Source organism: Helianthus annuus, chromosome 3 (assembly GCF_002127325.2).
Source record: "Helianthus annuus cultivar XRQ/B chromosome 3, HanXRQr2.0-SUNRISE, whole genome shotgun sequence".
NCBI classification, from domain to species: Eukaryota; Viridiplantae; Streptophyta; class Magnoliopsida; order Asterales; family Asteraceae; genus Helianthus; species Helianthus annuus.
In genome coordinates, this window is record NC_035435.2 from 152,564,353 (window position 1) to 152,585,724 (window position 21,372).

At 40.0% G+C, this 21,372-nt stretch overlaps 1 protein-coding gene across 1 annotated transcript in view; it reads left to right on the forward strand.

The window, feature by feature from the left end:
• The window catches only part of LOC110930083 (G-type lectin S-receptor-like serine/threonine-protein kinase At1g11300), a 65,146-nt gene that overhangs the window by 19,255 nt on the left and 24,519 nt on the right, over positions 1-21,372 (forward strand). The window lies entirely within an intron of this gene.

Genomic DNA, 21,372 nt, shown 5'->3' on the forward strand with positions numbered 1-21,372 from the left:
CTCAGCGACACCATTTTGTTGTGGAGTATAACGAGAACTGTACTCATGAAGAATGCCTTTAGAAGTACAAAACTCATCCATAACTTGATTCTTGAATTCGGTTCCATTGTCGCTTCGGATCCTTTTTACTTTCAACGAATAGAGATTCTCCAACATTGTAAGAAGATCCTTGAGGATGCCAGGAGTTTGACTCTTGTGTGCCATGAAGGATACCCAAGAAAATCTAGAGTAGTCATCAGTAACTACTAAACAATAGGCATCACCAAACGTTGTCTTGTGCTTCATAGGTCCAAAAAGGTCCATATGTAGACGTTCGAGAGGCATGCTGACAGTGTTGATTTTCTTCAAAGGGTGAGACTTCTTTGCTTGCTTCCCCTTTTGGCACGAGACACAGATATCTTGTAGATGAAAACTTCTCACAGGCACACCATTCACAAGATTATTTTTCACCAAATGGTTCATTTTTCTCAAGTGAATGTGTCCCATTCTTCTGTGCCAAGATATAGACTCCTTTTCCGTGGCTTTTGAGACAAAGCAAGTGACTTGTGCAGATGTTGTAATCGCCTGGCTCATGTCGAGAATATAAAGATCATTAACTCTCGGAGCCGATAAGAGAATCCATTCTTGTGGAATTTTGAATCCAGGTTTAAGCACATAGCAGCCGGCATCATCAAAATGCACGGTGAATTTCTTATCGCAGATTTGTGACACACTGAGAAGATTGTGATCAATTTGCTTCACATAATTGATCTTATCAAAGCACACGATGCCGTTGGAGATACTTCCCTCTCCAGTGATAAAACCGCCTTTGTCACCCGCAAAAGCAACATACCCTCCTCTAATATTTCTCACGTCGTATAGGAGCCGTAAGTCGCCAGTCATGTGCCTGGATGCTCCACTATCAACAATCCAATGACTATTAATAGTTCCTCCTAGAACATCCTGCACATGTCATAAAAACATCAGTTGAGAATGGGGACCCAAGCCTTAGTGGTCTTGGGTCGTCCCTTAGCATCACGAAACGTGAGCTCGATCTCTTGATGGTTTTCAAGAACAACTGCTCCCCCTGAATTGTCACCCGACTTAGGTAACCAAGTTCGTTTTTGCCTACCAGTTTTTGAAGATTCTGGTTTTATAGGTTGTGACACACTTGGTTCCGTTTGAACTGTTTTAACTTCAGATTTTAAAGCTTTTTCAACAGTTTTTATGTTCTTACGTCGTTGTTTAGTTTCTTGTTCTTTTACAGTTCGTTTATCATGTTTAGGTGAAACTGACTGACGTTGAGGGTGAACTGTTTCAGGTGGAGCTTTCTCAACAAATTTCTTCTTTGGAGCATTTGGGCAGTTTCTGATGATGTGCCCAATTTCTCCACATTTGAAACAAGTTCTCCTTTCAACCAACTTAGGAGAACTTGATCGACTAGCAGATGTCGAACCTGTAGAACCTGAGGTACTTGCTCTTTCATCACACCCGTTTGTGTGTTGGGTGTAATTGTTATCACTGTTACGTTTCAAAATCTTGACTTGTTGTACAAAATCAGTGTTTGATTTGTTTTCAAAAGTCTCAATTTTATCTGTACCTTTTGATGCTACAAATTTAACATCTTTTCCTTTCTTCGTGTAACGAGCTCCTTTTGATTCAACCTTAGCCTTTGGCTTTGGAGCTCGTTGTTGTTGTTTACCCTTAGAAGCAGTAGGTTGTTGAGTGGTTGGAGATTTTTGATTACCAAACCGTTTTCTAATCTCAGCCTTAGGAATTGGATCACATTGTGTTACCACAATTCTCGGAAGTGTTTTTCCCAAAAACTTGTTTGTGTTGTCTTCAAAGACTTTATCAATCAAAGATTGATTCACATTTTTAATTGGAAAAACTTGATCTGAGTAGATTTTATTATCTCCAACCAGTGTATACAACACATTACTGCTTTTAACAGTAGACATACATGTCTTATCAACTTTGACAGGATCAATCACTTGCTTCTTAACAGATGGAACCTCAGGAGTATCAGGATCACAAAGGATGTGATTCTCTCGTGGAATATCTACTCCTTTCATCTTGCTAAGTGATTTATCCTGATCACTTACAGCCACTTCTGATTCATCATCCGATGTCTCATAGTCCTCGATAATTGGAGGACTTTGCTTCATGGATGGTGAAGTTTCTTGTTCCTTAGAGGCTGTGTTTGAAGAATTGTCCGATTTGAACCCAAGGCCAGTAGCAAACTCCTCAACATCAAGAGGCACACTGGGTTCATACCGAGGCATTTCTTCCTCATCAGGCATCTTGGTATAGTTGTTCATCAAGGGGGGCGGACATTTATTGTACCCTATGCCTTTCTGATTTCCCTTTAGTTGTTGAACATCGATGATGTGATCAAGCACAAATTGGGAGTTAGAATAACTATCCAATTTCTGTTTGATCGCATCATGTTCGCATTGGGCAATGGCTAATTGCTTTTTAGTTTCTTCCACAATGTTAATATATTCATTTATACTCACTTGCTTGTGGTAAACTACTTTGTTAACCTCGGACACATTTTTCTTTAATGTTTCTATTACAGATTTAAATTCTTTTTCATTCTGGGTTAAAGCCATGTTTGCCTCTTTGCATTCCGACAGTTCAATAACCAAATTCTGGTTATGACTATGAAGCTTTTCTGATTCAAGCTTCATCTCAGCACATGAGCTACAAATACTAGGAGCAGGAGGTTCAGAATTTACCTGACTAGTAGAGGCTGAACCATTTGCCATGAAGGCAGTTTGAAAAGAAAAAGCTCCATCTTCAGAAAATAGCTTCTCCATTTCTTTTGATGCAGTAGCAGCCTTCCTAATCAGAATTGATTTCTGACATTTAAGCTCATCAGCTTCATTCAGAAGATCCTGAATATCATCATCTCCTTCTTCCTTCTCATCAGGCTCTGAGTGATTATCCCCAGAAACAGAGCCTTCTTCATCCGAACTTCCAGAATAACCAGAACTGTCATCGCTCCCAGAAGATTCTTCTTTATGAACCTGCTCGATGACCTTAGCATACAAAGCTGTTCCACTTCCCTGATCACCTTCACCAAACTGCACTGACCAGTCACATCCTTCATCAGCTTGAACAGCCAAAGCCCGATTGTGATTTGTAGTTCCAGGCTGTCCCTGATTGTTATTCACTGCCACCATCCTCTGTTCACGGTTCTCTTGTTGGGCATTCACATTCGTCTGGTTTCTGAAGGGGTTGTGATTGCCGTGTTTTGTTGGTCGAGTGCACTCACGTTTAAAGTGCCCTTTCTCGCCACAGTTAAAGCATGTGCCAGCATTAATATCAAACCCATACTTCGTGTTTTTCTTTCCTTCCAACGAAGTTCTTCCAGTTCGAGCCATAAAATCTTTCGCCCTTCTAACCGCACTAGCAAAAGCCCATTTAATATCCATCAACTCCATTTCTTCCTTGTCGATCTGATCATAATCTTCATTGGTCATGTTGATGTTTCCAAGCTGACCTGCTACCAAACCACAGTAAGCACTGATCATGGTGTTGATAATTTCCATGTGTTCCTTAGCAACTTCAATGCTAAGGTGTGAAAGATTTGAGTTGTCGACTCGGATTGTGTTAGGATTTTGGGGTTGAGGTTTAGGTTTGCTTGCATAATGAGCTTGCTGTTGTTGAGGTTGTGGTTGTGGCTGTGTTGGAACAGGAATGTAAGACCTCGGATCAAATTGAGGTTGTGGTGGAGCAGCTGTTGATTGAGGAAATGGAAAGGAACTTGTATTGGAGACAAATGCAGTCTGCAGTTTAGGTTGCTGGGCTGCAGCTGCTCTAGCTAGAGCATCGAAACCCGGAAGATACATTTCGGTATTTTGAGGGGCGGGAGCTCTCTTGGCTTTCCTGATTTCTTCATCATTTTTATGTTCCAACTTCTGAATGAACTCGTAGATATTAACCGTGTCTAGAGTTCCAGTATGCTTCAACAGCTCAATGAAAGAGCTCCACTTTGGAGGTAAGGCGTCAGCAAACCTACTCACCATGTCTTGTTGAGTAGAGACAACTCCATAAGCACACATTTCACTAATCAAATGATAGAAACGTGTGATCATATCATTTAGAGTCTCGTTTTCCAAAAACTGAAAAGATTCAAACTCTTTCTTTAACAAATCATGCCGAGACTTTCGGGCAGCTGCATTGCCTTCTCCTCTAGCTACTAAACAATCCCACAATGCTTTCGTAGACTTGCAGTATGAGAACTGATGGTAGATGTCTTTGTTGAGTGCTTGAGTAAGTGTGGCAAAGGCCTTTTTCTCCAATTCATAAGCCTTCTTGTCTTTTTCAAGCATATTGGCATAACCCTCAGAAGTGGACGCAGCAGTCTCCAGATTTTCATTGAATGCATTTATGAAACACGTCCAAAGATCGGTGCTTTGCCCTTGGACATACGTGTGAAAACGGTTTTTCCATGATGGAAACTCATTCATATGATTTAGCTTTGGTGGACGATTGTTACTGCCCGTTTCGCTTTCACTGATCAAAAGGTTTTGAATGCTTTGACTTTGATTGGATACCAAAGCCCATTGACTTGGACTGATTGATGGAGAAGGTATCATACTCTTTGCCCAATCTGCAGCAGTGACTAACTCTTGATTGGATCGTGAGTCCAAACTCCAATCCCAGGGACTTGTACAGCTCATTTTGATCAAAAATTAATTGAGAATCTACACAAGCACAAACTGTTAAGTGTACACAGACACAAATCGAAAGATACAACCTTGTTCGAAAGGTCAAGACTAGTTCGAAGGATCAACAGTGATCGAAAGATTACTGTTGAGTTTCGAGCAAAGTCTTCGAAAGATTCACAATGAAGGATCCTTATCTTTCGACCAATTATCACGAAAGATTCACAGTTCGACAGATCTTTATCTTTCGAATACTGATCTCGAAAGATTCACACTGAAAGATCCTTATCTTTCGAGATGAATCCTTATCTTTCGGACAACCAATCTTTCGAAAAGATTCCAAACACGAAAGATAATGCTTAGACTTCGAAAGACTACTCGAAGGATGATAATCTTTCGAGCTGTCTTTGATCGATAGATGATCTTTCGAAGTCGAAAGATATCTTTCGGAAGCTCACTGACACACTGACACTGACGTGACAGGTTGGTGAAAAGGTGATGGGTTGGTGAAGTACTTTTCGGCAGAAAGGATATGGTCTGCCCTTGCCTTTCCCACCAACTTTTTGACTTTCGAAAAGTTTACCCAAATAAGCAAACCTTATCCTCAACCAGTCACCGGAGATATGATCGGAAAAATGGCCGGAAAATACAAAGTTTCACAAAAACAAATTTTATGTTACCCAAACCGACCTTGAACACTCCCGAAAGGTTTAGAACACGTTTTTCAGTTTCAAAATGTAAGGAAACTACCAAAAACGAGTGCTAAACCAAGTGTCCAAACACACCAAAGAACTCGAACAACCCGGTTTTAAACAAGGTAAAGAGCCAAGCTCTGATACCACTTGTAGGTCCCTCTCGGAGGATCGAGAATAAACCTAAACCTTGTTATACTAACCCACTAGCGAGTGCGGAATCCAAGCTAGCAAGCAAACCGGGATGAAGCAAGTATCAACACAAACACACAAGGGTTCACCGATTAACACAACTTGTATTAATGCAAATGAAGGTTTCGGTTACAAGCACAATGTTTACAAATCTAACTTGCAAACTCTCAAAGTGTGTGTGTGTTTTCTGGACAGAATGCTCTCAAGCTCTCTCGAAAGTCTCTGAGTGAATCTGTCTAAGTGTCTATCTAACACATACACTGCATGGGTATTTATACCCAGCCCGTGATGTCCAGTCCGAAGGATCCGATAGATGGTCCGAAGGATCATCTATCGATGACAAGTCACTCGAAAGATCAGCAGGGACCTCGAAAGATCACCTTTCGAGGTCTAATCATTCGAAGCATATCTTTCGATGAGATCGAAGGATCCACATCATCCTTCGATCTCTTATCCTTCGAGACAGAACATCTTTCAACATTTACCAACTGTTGTCCAAGTCAAACCGGAGGATGGTTGACTTGGTCAACTTACAAGACCGACAAGGACATCGTTTACATCGTGACCGAATACAGACAAAGTACAGACACAAGTGCACCAACAGCACAGAAATTCACACAGAAATCGTTACCTTGTCTATTCCATATTAAAGTATATATACAAGGTGAAACCCGGACCTTCAAGACTAACTAGAAAGCCCGGACAAACATAAAGCACAAAGCTCAGAGCTTTTGCCACAAAACTCAGACAAAAGCTATAACTATACAAAACTCTGACTAAACAAAATCCTTCCAAAACTTGGACAAATTGTCCCTAGGAACTTCTTGGGACTAACTTTGGACACTTGTACAATAAAGACCCTAAATATTGGAAGACTTGCACTTATCACCAAAAGTGCATTAACACTATCTTTTGATTGCGCGTCGTAGTTGCTTCTGTTATTGAGTCATTGATACTGATTGCAGAAAACCAGAGACGGAAAAGAGATGAGTATTTCCTTGAGCTAACAGCTTCAGAAAGCTTCAAGGATGTGCATCAACTTGGGTGTTGCATTCACGAGGAAGAAAAGATGTGAATATACGAGTATATGCCTAACAAAAGCTTGGATTTCTTCCTCTTTGGTATGCTTGTTTGTAACATATATATGACTGTTTTACTTGTTGATTTTCATATAAATAATTGCCTCTTTCTTACTTTAGACGAAAGAAGAAAGGCTGAGCTGGATTGGCCTAGACGGTTTAACATCATTGAAGGAATTGCTCAAGGGTTGCTATACCTGCACAGGTACTCAAGAATGCGAGTTATTCACAGAGACCTAAAAGCTAATAACATTCTGTTAGATGAGAATATGAACCCAAAGATTTCTGATTTTGGTATGGCGAGAATGGTCAAGGATAACGAGACTGAGGCAATGACTAACAGGGTTGTAGGAACATAGTAAGTTAGCTCTTTCTGTTACTTCATAATATCAGTTCAATATTTGTTTGTCAGATTTCATTGTATTTGTTTCTTGAAACATAACTAGACCGATTTGCTATGCGTAGTGGTTATATGTCTCCAGAGTATGCAATGGAAGGGACATTCTCCATGAAGTCTGATATCTTCAGCTTTGGAGTCCTAATCCTGGAAATTATCAGTGGCAGAAGAAACAGCAGTTTCGTTCATCTTGATCGCACATACAATCTTATCGGATACGTAAGTTTTACTAAACTCACTTTTTGGCATCTATTACATACTATAGCATCTTAAAAAAAACCAGGCGGGTAAGGTCGGGGTTGTTGGGGGCGAGCAACAGATTCACAAAAGTTTAAATAGTTTGTCATCATGTTAGTGTATGGCATTTTAGTCATTTCATCCAAATTTAACTGAAATTAGTCTTAGACCTCAAACTGGTAACCAAAATTAAACCATGAAACCCAACTTTTATAAAAGTTAATCCCCATAGGTGTTACGTGGGCCAAACCACAAGGACTATCTGTGTAATTTGTTGGTTTAACCTCTCAAACTTAACTCACGAAAGATTGAAAATGAAGTTTGATTTGTAAAATACAAGAAACAATATTTAATTTGCAGAGAGAAAAGTAATATGGAGAAGAAGACTTGCTTTTATTCAACAATATTAGTGGCTATAAATAGCCTTACAGTGACCTATGATCAACACGAAAATAGCTAATAAAAAAACTACCTACTAACCCATTCTACCTTAAGAACCGGTACAAAGTCAAGACCACAACGTACACCTCCATGTAAATAGGTCAAACCCTATACCAAACTCTTACTTATTCAAAGTTAAAAACATGCAGAAATAAATCGACCCATGACCCATTAACTACTAAACCATAACCTGACTTGACCCATGAACAAACCCGAATAACCCAACATAATTAACTTGACCACTTAACTAGAAAACAATAATAAACTAGTTCAGTCAACTCTAATGATCTAGGCATGGGAGCTGTGGCAACAAGAGGATGCATTGGAGTTGGACGATTCAACATTTGGAAATACTTTTGTTGTACAACAATTCTTGAGGACTCTTCGTGTTGCCCTTCTCTGTGTACAAGAAAGTGCAGTGGATAGACCAACAACTTCGGATCTGATCTCCATGCTTCTCAACGACACCATATCGTTACCTGGTCCAAAAAGACCAACATTCTTTAATGGAAGAGTCGAGTCTAATTCAACTCCAGAAGAAAGCAAACCGAACCATTACTCTGTGAACGGTATGACCATTACTGTTATGGAGGGTCGATGGTAGCTAGCCGCTTTTGTAAAAACAATGGTATGATGGTGGATTAACAGAAAAACAACAATCACAAACAAAGAAATAGCGACAAAACGTGACCAAAACTCTTATTAACCCAAACCAGAAAAAGTGCCCCCCAAACCCTAAGATCTTACAATCGTAAGATCAGTACAAAGAGGAACGATACAACCAGAGTTGATGATCATCCACTGATGATCACCTATACCAACAACACACAGGAATCTCTCTAACAGATGAGAGATTCAAAGATACAACGGTGAATCTTCAACAAACCCTAACTATTACAGAGAAAATGAAAGAGAACAAATGAGAGATCTAGATCTCTCTAATCTGACACAAGCCCTTTTATATCCTCGCACATAGCAACTTGCAACGAGATCCACAACTTTCACACAAAGGCAGCAATAGCCCCCAATGTTACAAATCACCCCTTAGATATTTTATATCCTGTTACAAGTCACTAATAACAACCATAACAGATTAGTAACAAACCAACAACCTCAGGCCCAAAGCCCAAATACGATATAAGCTCAATGAACACAATAAGCCCAATGAACACAATAAATAACCTGAAGCCCAAATTGTTGGTGCACTTGTGTCTGTACTTTGTCTGTATTCGGTCACGTTATAAACAATGTCCTTGTTAGTCATGTAAGTTTGACCAAGTCAACTGTCCTCCTAGTTTGACTTGGCCAAACAGTTAGAAATATGGTTGTAACATGTCTGGCTCGTAGGATGACCCATCGAAGGATAGTGAGATCTTTCGATGAGATCGAAAGTTGAACCTTCGATGGATGGACCTCGACAGATCAACCTTCGAGGTCACTGTGAACCCTTCGATGGAATCTTTCGATCAGTATTCCTGATCCTTCGACAGGTTTAACATCGATAGATGATCCTTCGTGACATGTATCGGATCCTTCGGTCAGACCTGCTGTGTATGGGTATAAATACCCATGCAGTGTGTTCATTTCAGTTTAGACAAGAGAGATAGAAAGTTGAGAGCATTCTGTCCGAAACACACACACACCTTGAGAGTTTGCAAAACTGATTTGTAAACATTGTGCTTGTAACCGGAACCTTCATTCGTATTAATACAAGTGGTGTTAATCGGTGAACCTTTGTGTGTTTGTGTTTATACTTGTTTCATCTCGGTTTGCTTGCTAGCTTGGATTCCGCACTCGCTAGTGGGTTTGTATAACAAGGTTTAGGTCCGTCATCCTCCGAGAGGGACCTACAAGTGGTATCAGAGCCGTGGCTCTTTACCTTGTTTAAAACCGGGTTTGTTCAAGTTCTTGGTGTGTTTGGACACTTGGTTTAGCACCCGTTTTTGGTGGTTTTCTTGTATTTTTAAACTGAAAAACGCGTTCTAAACCTTTCGGGAGTGTTCAAGGTTGGGTTTGGTAACTTAAAAACTTGTTTTTAAGGAACTTTGTAATTTCCGGCCAAATTCCGGTCATTATTCCGGTGACTGTTTTCTGGATAGGGTTGTCCATTTTGGGTAACATTTTCAAAGTTGGTGAAAAGTTGTGTCTGCACATACCTTCTGCCGAAAGTTGTGCACCAACCCATCACCTTTCCCACCTACCCGTCAACTTCGTGTCAGTGTGTCAGAAGCATTCGAAAGATATCCTTCGACATCGAAAGACCATCTTTCGATCAAAGACAGCTCGATAGATAAGCATCTTTCGAGTAGTCTTTCGAAGTCTAAACATTATCTTTCGTTCTTGGAATCTTTTCGAAGGATACAATCGTTCGAGCCACTGTTACTCTTCGAAAGATAAGGATTTATCTCGAAAGATAAGGATCTTTCACTGTGAATCTTTCGAGATTAGTGAATCTTTCGAGACCAGTGTTCGAAAGATAAGAATCTTTCATTGTGAATCTTTCAAGATCAGAGTCGAAAGATAAGGATCTTTCATTGTGAATCTTTCGAAATAATTGCTCGAAAGATAAGGATCTTTCAAACTGTGAATCTTTCGAAGTCTTTCGAAGTCTTTGCTCGAAACTCAACAGTGATCGTTCGAACACTGTTGATCATTCGAACAAGTCTTGATCTTTTTATTCTTGTCTGTTTGAATTTAACAGTTTGTGTTTGTGTAGATCTTCAATTAGTATTTCACCAAAATGAGTTGTACAAGTCCTTGGGATTGGAGTTTGGACTCACAATCTAGTCAAGAACTAACTTCTGCTGCAGCTTGGGCGAAAAGTATGTTTCCTCCGCCATCAATCAGTCCAAGTCAATGGGCTTTGGTATCCAATCAGAGTCAAAGCATTCAAAATCTTTTAATTAGTGAAAGCGAAACGGGAAGCAACAATCGTCCACCAAAGTTGAACCATATGAACGACTTTCCATCATGGAAAAACCGCTTTCACACGTATGTTCAAGGGCAAAGCACCGATCTTTGGACATGTTTCATCAATGCATTCAATGCCAATCTTGAAGTTGTAGCGTCCACTTCAGAAGGTTATGCTAACATGCTCGAAAATGACAAGAAGGCTTATGAATTGGAGAAAAAGGCATTTGCTACACTTACACAAGCACTCAACAAAGATATCTATCATCAGTTCTCCTACTGCAAGACCACGAAAACATTGTGGGATGCCTTAGTTGCTAGAGGAGAAGGCAATGCAGCTACTCGAAAGTCTCGTCATGATTTGTTGAAGAAAGAGTTTGAATCGTTTCAATTTTTGGAAAACGAAACTCTAAATGATATGACAACACGGTTCTATCATCTGATTAGTGAAATATGTGCTTATGGGGTTGTATCTACTCAACAAGACATGGTGAATAGGTTTGCTGACGCTTTACCTCCAAAATGGAGTTCTTTTATTGAGTTGTTGAAGCACACTGGAACTCTAGACACGGTTAACATCTATGAGTTCATTCAGAAGAAATCAGGAAAGCAAAGCGTGCTCCCGCTCCTCAGAATACAGAAATGTACCTTCCAGGCTTCGATGCTTTAGCAAGATCCGCTGCAGCTCAGCAACAGCAACCTAAACTGCAGACTGCATTTGTGTCCAACACAAGTTCTGTTCCGTTTCCTCAATCAACGGCTGCTCCGGCTTTTGATCCAAGGTCTTACATTCCCGTCCCAACAAAGCCACAAGTCCAACCTCCACAACAACAACAACAACAGGCTCATTATACAAACAATCCTCAACCTCAAAACCCTAACACAATCCGAGTCGATAATTCAAACCTTTCACACCTCAGCATTGAAGTTGCTAAGGAGCACATGGAAATTATTAATACAATGGTCAGTGCTTACTGTGGTTTGGTAGCAGGTCAGCTTGGAAACATCAACATGACCAATGAAGATTATCAACAGATCGACAAGGAAGAAATGGAGTTGATGGATATTAAGTGGGCTTTTGCAAGTGCGGTTAGAAGGGCCAAAGACTTCATGGCTCGTACTGGTAGAACTTCGTTGGAAGGAAAGAAAGATACGAAGTATGGGTTTGATATCAACGCCGTTACATGCTTCAATTGTGGTAATAAAGGGCACTTCAAACGTGAGTGCACTCTACCAACAAAACATGGCAATCACAACCCTTTCAGAAACCAGACGAGTACTACAAATGTGAATGCCCAGCAAGAAAACCGTGAAAGGAGGATGGTGGCAGTGAATAACAATCAGGGCCAGCCTGGAACTTCAAATCCCAATCGGGCTTTGGCTGTTCAAGCTGATGAGGGATGTGACTGGTCAGTGCAGTTTGGTGAAGATGATCAGAGAAGTGGAACAGCTTGTTATGCAAAGATCATCGAGCATGTTCATAAAGAAGAGTCCTCTGGAAGTGATGATAGTTCTGGTTATTCTGGAAGTTCTGATGAAGAAGGCTCTGTTTCTGGGGATAATCACTCAGAGTCTGATGTGAAGGAGGAAGGAGGTGATGATATTCAAGATCTACTGAATGAAGCTGATGAGCTTAAATGTCAGAAATCAATTCTGATTAGGAAGGCTGCTACTACATCAAAGGAAATGGAGAAGTTGTTTTCTGAAGATGGAGCTTTTTCTTTTCAAACTGCCTTTATGGCAAACGGTTCAGCCTCTTCTAGTCAGGTAAATTCTGAACCTCCTGCTCCTAGTGTTTGTAAATCATGTGCTGATATGAAGCTTGAATCAGAAAAGCTTCATAGTCATAATCAGAATTTGGTTATTGAACTGTCGAAATGCAAAGAGGCGAACATGGCTTTAACTCGGAATGAAAAAGAATTTAAATCTGTAATAGAAACATTAAAGAAAAATGTGTCCGAGGTTAACAAAGTAGTTTACCACAAGCAAGTGAGTATAAATGAATACATTAATATTGTGGAAGAAACTAAGAAGCAATTAGCCATTGCCCAATGCGAGCATGATGCGATCAAACAAAAATTGGAGAGTTATTCTAACTCCCAATTTGTGCTTGATCACATCATCGATGTTCAGCAACCGAAGGGAAATCAGAAAGGTATAGGGTATAAGAAATGTCCGCCCCCCTTGATGAACAATTATACCAAGATGCCTGATGAGGAGGAAATGCCTCGGTATGAACCCAGTGTGCCTCTTGATGTTGAGGAATTTGCTACTGGCCTAGGGTTCAAACTGGACAATTCTTCAGACACATCCTCTAAGGAACAAGAAACTTCATCATCCATGAAGCAAAGTCCTCCAATTATCGAGGACTATGAGACATCAGATGATGAACCAGAAGTGGATGTAGGTGATCAGGATAAATCACTTAACAAGATGAAAGGAGTAGTTATTCCGCGAGAGAATCACATTCTTTGTGATCCTGATACTCCTGATGTCCCATCTGTTAAGAAGCAAGTGATTGATCCTGTCAAAGTTGATAAGACATGTGTGTGTACTGTTAAAAGCAGTAACGTGTTGTATACATTGGTTGGAGATAATAAAATCTACTCAGATCACGTTTTTCCAATTAAAAATGTAAATCAATCTCTGATTGATAAAGTCTTTGAAGACAACACAAACAAATTTTTGGGAAAAACACTTCCGGGAATTGTTGTAACACAATGTGATCCAATTCCTAAGGCTGAGATTAGAAAACAGTTTGGTAATCAAAAATCTTCAACCACTCAACAACCTACTGCTTCTAAGGGTAAACAACCAGTCAAACGAGCTCAAAAGCATAAAGTCTCTCAGATGAAATCTGAAACAAAAGGAGCTCGATTTCAAAAGAAAGCAAAAGATGTCAAGTTCGTGTCATCCAAGGGTACTGATAAGATTGAAACTTTTGAGAACAAATCTAACACTGATTTTGTAAAACAAGTCACAATCTTAAAACGTAACAGTGATAACAATTACACTCAACGCACAAATGGGTGTGATGAAAAGGCTAGTACCTCGGGTTCCACGAGTTCGACATCTAGTGGTCAATCAAGTTCTCCTAAGTTTGTTGAAAGGAGAACATGTTTTAAATGTGGAGAAATTGGGCACATCATCAAAAACTGCCCAAATGCTCCAAAGAATAAATTTGTTGAGAAAGCTCCACCTGAAACAGTTCATCCTCAACGTCGGTCAGTTTCACCTAAACATGATAAACGAACTATAAAAGAACAAGAAACTAAACAACGACGTAAGAACATGAAAACTGTTGAAAAAGCTTTAAAATCTGAAGTTAAAACAGTTCAAAAGGAACCAAGTGTGTCACAACCTGTAAAACCAGAATCTTCAAAAACTGGTAGGCAAAAACGAACTTGGTTACCTAAGGCGGGTGACAATTCAGGGGGAGCAATTGTTCTTGAAAACCATCAAGAGATTGATATCACGTTTCGTGATGCTCAGGGACGACCCAAGACCACTAAGGCTTGGGTCCCCATTCTCAACTGATGTTTTTAAATGACATGTGCAGGATGTTCTAGGAGGAACTATTAATAGTCACTGGATTGTTGATAGTGGAGCATCCAGGCACATGACTGGCGACTTACGGCTCCTATACGACGTGAGAAACATTAGAGGAGGGTATGTTGCTTTTGCGGGAGACAAAGGCGGATTCATCACTGGAGAGGGAAGTATCTCCAATGGCATCGTGTGCTTCGATAAGATCAATTATGTTAAGCAAATTGATCATAATCTTCTCAGTGTGTCGCAAATCTGCGATAAGAAATTCACCGTGCATTTTGATGATGCCGGCTGCTATGTGCTGAAACCTGGATTCAAAATTCCACAAGAATGGATTCTCTTATCGGCTCCGAGAGTTAATGATCTTTATATTCTCGACATGAGCCAAGCGATTACAACATCTGCACAAGTCACTTGCTTTGTCTCGAAAGCCACGGAAAAGGAGTCTATATCTTGGCACAGAAGAATGGGACACATTCACTTGAGAAAGATGAACCATTTGGTGAAAAATAATCTTGTGAATGGTGTGCATGTGAGAAGTTTTCACTTACAAGATATATGTGTCTCGTGCCAAAAGGGGAAGCAAACGAAGAAGTCTCACCCTTTGAAGAAAATCAACACTGTCAGCATGCCTCTGGAACGTCTTCATATGGATCTTTTTGGACCTATGAAGCACAAGACAACATTCGGAGATACTTATTGTCTAGTTGTTACTGATGATTATTCTAGATTTTCTTGGGTATCCTTCATGGCACACAAAAGTCAAACTCCTGGCATCCTCAAGGATCTTCTTACAATGTTGGAGAATCTCTATTCGTTGAAAGTGAAGAGGATCCGAAGCGACAATGGAACCGAATTCAAGAATCAAGTTATGGATGAGTTTTGTACTTCTAAAGGCATTCTTCATGAGTACAGTTCTCGTTATACTCCACAACAAAATGGTGTCGCGAAGAGGAAGAATCGGACGATTATCGAAACTGCAAGAACAATGTTAGTAGAGTCGGAACTCCCTACTCAATTCTGGGGGGAGGCTGTATCGGCTGCATGCTACACGTTAAACAGAGTTCTTACAGTAAAGAGACATGGCAAGACTTGCTTCGAACTCCTTCAGAAAAGGAAACCGGATCTTTCTTACCTAGAACCGTTTGGTGCTCCATGTACTATGATTGAGCCAGATGGAAAGTTTGGAGCAAGAGCTATCGAGGGTTTCTTCCTTGGATATGCTACTCCAAATTTTCGTGTTTGGAATCTGGCTACCAAAAAGATTGAGCTATGGAGTGAAGTGAGGGTTCAAAGGTACACGAGTCCTGTTAGGGCTCCGGGTGATCCGTGGATGTTCGATTATGATGGACTATTTAACCTTTGACGAAGAGTCAGCAGCGGCTAGGATGTTGTTGGAAAGTGACAACGCTGCTGTCTCGCCATTGGTTAGACCTATTGTTGTTGACCCTCAAGCTTCTTCGTCTGTCAACAATATGGTTCAAAATGAGGTTTATGAAGATGCTGCTGATTATAATGAATCTTCTGAAGATGATGAATATCATGATGCAGCTGAAGGATCTTCGGCTCCAGCTGCTCCTGTTCAAGGTGCTTCTGGTGATACACCTCATATGCAGAATGTAGACACTGCTGAAGGGAATGCATCCACCTCTACACACATTCCTGGTGTGGAGTTGGTTGTTGATCTTAATCTTACCAATTTGGGTATCAATGCACGTGTACCAGAAAATCCTGAAATGAGGATTCATGATACCCACCCCCAGCAGAATATTATAGGAGATGTCCATCGTGGTGTGCAGACGCGCAATCAGCTGAGAAACAACCGGAATGCTGGTTTGTATTCAGCTATAAGAGAATCTGGTCAACAAAATGACTGGTCCTTTGCGTGTTACGTGTCACAAGAAGAACCAAAATCGTGGAAAGAAGCGTTGAAAGACAGTGCTTGGGTTGAAGCCATGCAGGAAGAATTGCAGCAATTTCAAAAGCTTGGTGTTTGGAAGCTTGTTGAAAGACCTGAGAACTACAAGAAAATTGGCACTCGATGGGTCTTCAAATGCAAGAAAGACGACCGTGGAGTGGTTATTCGGAACAAAGCACGTTTAGTCATTCAAGGTTTTCGTCAGATAGAAGGGATCGACTACAACGAAGTCTATGCACCTGTTGCACGTCTGGAAGCAATTCGGATCTTTCTGGCTTATGCCTCATTCAAAGGATTCAAGGTTTACCAGATGGACGTCAAAAGTGCATTTATACATGGTGTGGTTGAAGAAGAGGTATATGTCGAACAGCCTCCAGGTTTTGAAGATCCTGTCCATCCCGATCGGGTTTGGTTGCTCAACAAAGCTCTCTATGGTCTTCATCAAGCGCCACGAGCTTGGTATGCAACCTTATCCACCTATCTGCTGGAGAACGGTTTTCAAAGGGGTCTTATCGATTGTACTCTCTTCATCAAAGAACAAGATGGAGATCTTCTTCTGGTTCAGGTATACGTTGATGATATTATTTTTGGTTCTACTAATGATGTATTGTGTAGGAATTTCGAGCGCATTATGCAGGATAAGTTCGAGATGAGTGCTATGGGGGAAATGACCTTCTTCTTGGGCCTACAAGTGCAACAAACTGAGTCTGGGATTTTCATCCATCAGACTAAATATGTTGGTGACATCTTGAGCCGGTTCCAGATGTCCGATGCAACGCCCATTGGTACCCCACTGCCACAAAATCACGGAATTACTCCAGACTTGAAGGGTGAAGCTGTTAGCCCCTCATATTATCGCGCAATGATCGGATCTCTTATGTACCTCACAGCATCAAGACCAGACATAATGTACCCAACGTGCCTGCTTGCCAGATATCAAGTCAACCCGAAGGCCTCACATCTTGCAGCTGTAAAAAGGATTTTTCGTTATTTGAAGGGTTACCCTGACACCGGTCTATGGTACCCTAGGGATGATAACTTTGACTTGATCGCATTCAGTGATTCTGATCATGGCGGATGCAAAATCGACGGCAAATCCACAACGGCTGGATGTCAGTTTTTAGGAAATCGCCTAGTCACATGGCAGTGCAAGAAGCAGACGTGCGTCGCTACATCAACATGCGAAGCTGAATACATTGCTGCCTCAAGTTGTTGCTCTCAAGTTCTTTGGATCCAACAACAATTGCGGGACTACGGTTTTGAATTCCTAACTACACCTATTTACGTTGATAATTCTGCTGCTTTACAGATCACTAGAAATCCTGTGCAGCACTCAAAGACCAAACACATCGAAATCAAATATCACTTTATACGTGATTGCTTTGAGAAAAGGCTAATCGATGTTGTTAAGGTCCACACCGATGACCAACGTGCCGTCCTTTTTACCAAAGCATTTGACAAATCAAGATTTGACTTTCTATTATTGGTAAACGGCATTAAGGTCAAGCAAGAGTAAAACCAACATCGGAAAATCATTTTTGTAAATATCTTTGTGTTTTAAATTTGTCTTAGTTTATTGATTTTAGGGGGAGTAAATCCAAAAATCTGAAAATCCAAAAACATCGAAAAATTTCAAAAACACAAAAACAATAGAAAAACAAAAATGAGTTTCCTGGCGAGCAAAAGAGAAAATGATAGTACATCAGTGGTCTATCCAAACCTCTTTAAACCTTAAATGAAAAACGATAAGCAACTCTATATAAGATGTATCGGTAGGCTCACAATCATTTTAAAGTGTGCAGGGTGATATAAATCTTAAACCGACTGAAGACCAGGTGGGAACCATTCATTGGCATATGGTCTTAGTACCGAAATTTCGTTTGATAGATTGCCGAGGTTCTGAGATATTCGGTCTTTATGCTGCTTATCATCTGGGTATCATGGTTGTATCTTTTACCGAAAAATAACGGGGACGCAAGTCTAGATCTTCCATGATAATATACATACGTGTACATATTACATACTGCATTCGACCTCAATAAGTGATAAACAATCACATGTCCAAACAAATAAGTGATAAAATATCACATTTTTCCGGGAGTCAAGTTCGTCTCTCTACTGTACGAAAGTACTGACCTGTTCACGGACTTGCTCCTGTGCCCTCATGCATATGAAAATCAAGTTCCTCATCAATAAGTGATTATATCACATAGGGCTTGTTTTCAAATCAAAATAAGTGAGTATCTCACAGCTTATACGGTCAAACAGATGATAATCAGTATACTCACCGGTAAGATGAACTCTCGTGCATACCTTGATACGGGAATGTGTCGTGATGTGGATGAACACCGGTCGGTAAGTATAAATCATACCTTAACGTATCCCCTCGCCATGATTACATCTGATAAGTTGAGCTTAAGTGGACAACAATACCGATAATTGTTATAGGATGCTTATTTTAATGTTAACTAACTGAACAACAAGAGTGTTTTGACATGACCGTACACTGATATGATTCTCTTACCCTCGAAACTCGCAAAAAGAATGTCTGTATATATTTATTTACTGCGTAACTTTTATTGTTTTATTTTTAAACAGTTTCGTCGTTTGGTGCATATCAGCACGACATTAGCGGTGATGTCGTTTGATAACACTCAAAGGATATTAAAATTGTTGTCTTTTTATTTATTCAAAAATAACAAAAAGATTTTAGGTGTGTTTTAATATAAACTTTATAAAAGCCAAAAAGATTTTATTTCTACTTTATTTTCGATCGTACGATGTTGGAGCTCTAGTCTTCGTTACCTGAAACCTGAACGAAAACCGAATTGACTAAATCTTCATATACGGTCGAAATTTGCAAGTTTTGAAAGTTAAATCTAAAATTGATAAATTTGAAAAACTTTCAAACTGTCGGACGGTGTTTGATTGTGACATGGTCATCCGTGTGTCATTTGTTTATGTTAACTATACTCCAAGCAGTTGTTCTCATTACGCGTTTAGATTTCTTGCATGTGCAGATTCTAAAGGCTAGGAGAACATGGTCGATGACAAGCTTTGGAATGAAGACACAACGTGAAGGCACTCAAAGGATGAAGATGATCGAGTTGCCGCGGACCATCATCAACACCACAAGGATCTCACCTCATAAAGATCAAGCTTTTCACGAGCATAACTCAAGGGGGAGCTTATGTTAAGGGGGAGTTTGTCAACACACTTCCTACATGATACGGGTAGTTTGTTGATACACTTTCTACTTTCAAGACGTGAAGACTTTAAAGATCCTCCGACATTGAAGACTTGAAAGGACATCAGAGTCTTGAAGACATGAAGATCAAGGATGATCAAGGTCAAGACAAATCTGCAAACATCGAAGATCGAGACAAAGCTACAGCCAAGGGGGGGTTTGTTGGTGCACTTGTGTCTGTACTTTGTCTGTATTCGGTCACGTTATAAACAATGTCCTTGTTAGTCATGTAAGTTTGACCAAGTCAACTGTCCTCCTAGTTTGACTTGGCCAAACAGTTAGAAATATGGTTGTAACATGTCTGGCTCGTAGGATGACCCATCGAAGGATAGTGAGATCTTTCGATGAGATCGAAAGTTGAACCTTCGATGGATGGACCTCGACAGATCAACCTTCGAGGTCACTGTGAACCCTTCGATGGAAGTCTGATCGAAAGATGATCTTTCGATCAGTATTCCTGATCCTTCGACAGGTTTAACATCGATAGATGATCCTTCGTGACATCTATCGGATCCTTCGGTCAGACCTGCTGTGTATGGGTATAAATACCCATGCAGTGTGTTCATTTCAGTTTAGACAAGAGAGATAGAAAGTTGAGAGCATTCTGTCCGAAACACACACACACCTTGAGAGTTTGCAAAACTGATTTGTAAACATTGTGCTTGTAACCGGAACCTTCATTCGTATTAATACAAGTGGTGTTAATCGGTGAACCTTTGTGTGTTTGTGTTTATACTTGTTTCATCTCGGTTTGCTTGCTAGCTTGGATTCCGCACTCGCTAGTGGGTTTGTATAACAAGGTTTAGGTTCGTCATCCTCCGAGAGGGACCTACACAAATGGATGACATTAGACATAATATTTCAACATCCCCCCTTCATCCAATTGGTTTAAACCAATCAACCAGCCCAAGCTTTTCACAAAAATAACTATGAAGATTAACACTTAACCTTTAGTGAAAACATCAGCCAATTGACCTTCAGCATCAATCTTCTCAGTTTTTACAAACCCAGAAGAAATTTTCTCTCTTAGAAAATACAGATCAATCTCAAAATGCTTTGTCCTTTCATGAAAGACAGGATTTGCAGCTATAGAAATAGCTGCATTACTGTCACAAAACAATTGAATAGGTAACTTACAATTTATTTGCAACTCACTTAGAATATTAACAAGCCAAATAAGCTCACACGTAGCTGAACACATAGACCTGTATTCAGCCTCACCTGAAGACCTAGAAACTGTACTCTGTTTTTTGCTTTTCCAGGATATCAAATTTGACCCTAAGAAAACACAAAACCCAGTCACAGATTTCCTGCTGACCAGACACTTTGCCCAGTCAGAATCAGCATAACATGTTAACGAAAAATCTGCACTTTTCTTAAACATGATGCCCTTCCCAGGACTGGACTTTAAATACCTCAACAATCTCAAAGCAATTCTAAGATGTCCTTCTGTAGGACTATGCATAAACTGACTAAGAAACTGAACAGCATAGCTAATATCAGGGCGAGTCAACGACAAATAGATCAGTTTTCCAATTAACTTTTGGTAGTTAGTAACATCAATAACACAACCAGTATTATTTTCAGTTTTGGAATTAACTAAACTACTCAACTCTATAGGAGTAGACACAGGCTTACATCCTAAATAACCAAATTCACTTAGTAATTCCAAACAATACTTCCGTTGACTTAAACACAACCCATGTTCACCATACAAAACCTCAATGCCCAGGAAATATTTAAGTATTCCCAGGTCTTTAATATGAAAAGTATCACTAAGCATCTGTTTCACCTTTTCAATTTCAACATTATTATTTCCTGTTATCACAATGTCATCTACATACACTAACAAAATGATAAACACAGAATTTTTTGACAACGTGTACAAAGAATGATCGCAAACACTTTGCACAAAACCAACATTTAACAACACATTAGTAAGTTTTTCATTACATTTTCTAGGTGCTTGCTTTAAACCATAAAGTGATTTAATTAACTTACACACTTTATTTTTACCTTCTGTAAAATATCCCTCAGGAAGGGACATATAAACAT